Genomic DNA, 4,627 nt, shown 5'->3' with positions numbered 1-4,627 from the left:
ATGCAGGGTGTAGACAGAAGCCTCCTTGTCTCTCTCAGAATCAGGGAAGCTTTTATGAGCAACACTCAGGAGAGCTGGGTCCATGGGAGTCTTGAGGTTTTTTTAGTTTTTTGTTTTTTTTTTTTAAATATATTTTATTGATTTTTTTACCGAGAGGAAGGGAGAGAGATACAGAGCTAGAAATGTTGATGAGAGAGAAACATCGACCAGCTGCCTCTTGCACACCCCCTACCGGGGATATGCCCGCAACCAATGTACATGCCCTTGATCGGAATCGAACCTGGGACCTTTCAGTCCAAAGACCGACGCTCTACCACTGAGCCAAACCAGCTTCGGTAGTTTTGAGTTCTTATAATCCATCTTCCAAGGGGACATCGAGGTGTCCCATGGGGACATGTGGGCAGAACAAGAATTGCCTCCCATTTTTTGCTGCCTTTGTCTATCCTTCAGAAATCAGGGCTTTTGAATCTAACATCTTTGTGTTTGGAGGTTTGAGTGACATAAGCCCATCATGACTATTGTTTAGGGAAAAATTAACAAACCTCCAGACAGAGTTGGCCTGTGGTGACTAGCAGGCCCAGTACTGGGATGTTGTTGATATGAAAAGCAGAGAGAATGAGATACTGGGATCACTTTCTTTTTCTTACTAGTGTGGCCATGTAATCATGAGATCAGACTCTTCCAGATTTCCAGCAGCAGGTGTAAGGAGTACCTGAGCCATGTCACCTGTGGCAATAAGTTCTTGTGTCCAGTTCACAAAAGAAATATCCATGATTCCCTAAAGATTCCCCCTGTAAATTCACAGGGAAATAAGGACACTTAATTTAGTACCAGCAGCCCTGACAGGTTCATGGAGGACAATGGAAGTCTAAGGGGGTTAGAATTTTCTCAGGTTTTGCTAAGATACTGTACATGGACAGCAGGACAAATCACTAGGTTGTGCTCTGAGCCTGGCCTAGAAAAATCAGATGACACAGAACAAATTCTCCTCTCTCCATCCTTCTCACTGGTCTTCAAGGACATTGAACCTTTGTGTCTGTTGTCAAGGACTCTGACAACACCTGCTACAGGTGTTACTGCTGACCCCTGAGCATGGTGATGGAGGAAGCAGGAGCAATGGAAATGGCCATAGGGCCAAAACCTGACACTGGAGCTTTGTGTGCCATCTCCTATGTTGCTTCCCACCTCCTTGGGACTAAGTGTAATGAGAGAGTCCTCCCCCCAATCCATAAATGGATCTTTGGGTTACTTGAGAGAATGTGACACTAAACAGAGAGGAAATATACAGTGGTCACTGAGTCTTCTTTCACAAGGTTTATCACCCAGGGAACAAGATAGTTTCACTTTAAGAGAAACATTATAGGTCTAGAATGTGTGCAGTGGATATGTGAGTTGATGAGAAGTATGACATTCCAAAGGCAATGAGATTCTCAAAGGTTCAGCCCTATGGGAACAAGGTGATGAATCAGAGCATGACGGGCCCCTCAAAGGAGGCAGTGAGGAGCTGAGGGTGGTGGGTTGGGTTGGAGACATGGGACAAGTGGGAACCTTTCTGTATTTGAAGAGTGGTTAGATCCACTGTTTCAGTAAAAAAAAAAAAAAAAAAAAAAAAAAAAAAAAAAAAAAAAAGTCTGTAAGCCCTAGTCCTCCTATGGAAGGACTCGTATCTACCTCACAGAGCTGTTGTGAAGACTGATCCCATCTGCATGGTGGGTGCTGAGGGAATGGGCTTCTGCCAGTTTCAGTGATGTGATGAGGATCATGTAGCAGATGGTCATAACTGCCTTGGTTCTGGTGTTGGGAGACAGAGAAAAACTGTTGTCATTTTTTTTTTTTTGCAGAAGTTGTCATTATTTACCCAGAAAAAAATAACAGATTTATTAGATAAACTATTAAACCCCATAAGAGTTCAGAAAGTTTGCCAGATACAAAAATCAATAGCATATCTTTGAACCAGCAATGGCCATTCAGAAAATACAAATCATTCATAATAGCCTCAGAAACTATAAAGAATCTGGAATTAATTTTAGCAAGAACATACAATACTGCTATAAAGAAGCATTTAAAGTTCTAATATTGGCCATATACTCTGATCTGAATAAATGGGGGAGAATTTCTATGCTCTTAGCTGGCATAGTTTAGCAGTTAAAGATGTCAATTTCCTCAAAATTAACCAAAAAATTAATAAAGTCTCAATCAACATTTTAGTTTGATTTACAGGAAATTTTAAATTTAATAGAATAATAAAATTCATGACAATCTATGTAAACCTTGTAAAACAAAAGATAGCAGGCTTTCCCTCCCAGACATTAAGAAATACATACTAATAAAGTAATGGTAATAAAGACAACGTGTATTGATGTAAAACTAGGCAGAAATGGCAATGGAACAGAGTAGAGAGCTCAGAAGTAGACCCATTCATACACACATACTAAAATATGAAAACAGTGGCACAAAATTTAATAGAGAATTAATTTGTTATTTAACAGATGGTTCTGGAAGAAAGGCTAGCTATGGGGAAAAAATAGAGCTGTTTCCTTTCTTAACACCATACACAATGGTGGACTTCAGCTGGATTACAGACCTAAATGTCTGTAGACAGTTTCTAGAAAATCTTGGAGTTGTGCAAAGATTTAGGCATGGAGAAGGACTCTTGAAATAAATTTCTACAAGCACAGACCCTCAGAGAAAAAAGCGATGCTATGCTGTGGGCAGATGGCAATGCGAATGCTGTCAGGCAGGGGCAGGTTGGGATGAGCTGGCAAGGAGTCCAGGGAGAAGTGCCCTTGCATTTCTCTATTTGTATTTCCATGAATCCTTAAGTCAAGCACCCAGAAAATAGGTCAACCCAAGAGATGAATTAAGTGGTGAAAATGCTTTGGTAAGAGCCTACTATAAGGTCATAAATTTATTAGATAAAGCAACTGTGCAGTGTTGGACCATACCAGCTGTAAACTCTTATTCATGTGGCCAAGAATGGATCTTTTCTATAATTTACTAAAATCATAATTGACAGAGATTCAATTATTCTTGAACACATGAACTATAATGTGCTCCATTGATATGATCTTTTTTTATTCATGAAAATATATATTTTTAATTGTCTTTTAGAAAATCATTAGAGACAGTTGAATAACAATTAAGTTTTATTTTAAAGATGTAATTAAATATCCACTTTTCCATTTGATTTCTGGTTTCCTTTGCCAGCCCAGCACAGTGCTGCATTGATAAAGCCAGGGGATGTTCTCAGGAAGCTGCAGGGCTGGTAGGTGAGGCAGGACTTTATGGCCTCTGCTAGCCTTTTCCCATACTTTATGGAAGTGATTCAAAATCACCTATGTAAAATAAATGAGTTTTCCTCTCAAAGTGCTGAAGTCTATGCAGCAACAAGTACATTGGAATCTCCAATGTGTGAACTGGAGCTGACACAAGTCTGTTCATCTATCAGGCATGAGACACAAAAACCAGGTGAATTTCAGAGAAGATGCAACCTCTGGTGTCTGGATTTAGCAGAAGTGGGTTCAAACCCTGGCGCCACTGCTTACCTGTTGTGTAACCTTGAGCAAAGCATGTGGTCTTCAGCAGTTCATGACTTCTTTCCTTATATATAAGGTTGCTTCCAGGGTGGGAGTTAAATGAGGTACATGGACAGTGCTGGCCACAGTGTTTACACAAGAGGCATTATTATTATTATTATTATTATTATTATTATTATTTCCATGTGGGTGTAAAAATAAAAAAACAAAAATGTGTAGAAATAAAAAAATGTGCAGAAATAAAAAAACAAAATGTGTAGAAATAAAAAAATGTGTAGAAATAAAAAACACAATGTGTAGAAATAAAAAACAAAAATAAAACCAAACTGAACACAAGTTGGATGGGATTCCATAAGGATGTGACAGGTTTTAGATCCATTTCACAGACACACTGCTCCAGAGTATATACATATTAAACAATAGCACATGAATATCTACTCAGTGCTGTGGGAAGCTCTTCTCCCTGAGAGGTAGAGGGAGCCAGCTACTTCTAACTTGGGTCTGGAGGCATCTTTACAGCATTCTGAGGCCCTGTTCCCAGAGTCCCAAATAAGAGGAACCCAAAGAGGCCCATACCAATACACATCATAATTAAAATGCCAAATATTAAAGACAAAGAAAGAATATTAGAAACAGCAAGAGAAAAGCAATTAGTTACCTACAAGGGAACACCCAAATGATTATCATCTGATTTCTCAATGCAAACTTTGCAGGCCAGAAGGGAGGGGCAAGAAATATTCAAAGTGATGAATAGCAAGTACCTACAACCAAGATTATTCTACCCAGCAAAGCTATCATATAGAATTGGAGGGCAGATAAAGAGCTTCACAGACTAGAAAAAGCTAAAGGTTTTAATCACTCACCACTAAACCAGTATTACATGAAATGTTGAAGGATAATCTTTAAGAAAAGGAAGAAGAAGAAGAAGAAGAAGAAGAAGAAGAAGAAGAAGAAGAAGAAGAAGAAGAAGAAGAAGAAGAAGGAGGAGGAGGAGGAGGAGGAGGAGGAGGAGGAGGAGGAGGAGGAGGAGGAGGAGGAAGAGGAAGAGGAAGAAGAGGAAGAAGAAATACGAACAATAAAGTGGCAATAAA

Source organism: Pipistrellus kuhlii, unplaced genomic scaffold (genome assembly GCF_014108245.1).
Source record: "Pipistrellus kuhlii isolate mPipKuh1 unplaced genomic scaffold, mPipKuh1.p scaffold_m20_p_4, whole genome shotgun sequence".
Taxonomy (NCBI): Eukaryota; Metazoa; Chordata; class Mammalia; order Chiroptera; family Vespertilionidae; genus Pipistrellus; species Pipistrellus kuhlii.
This window is presented reverse-complemented; position numbering follows the sequence as displayed.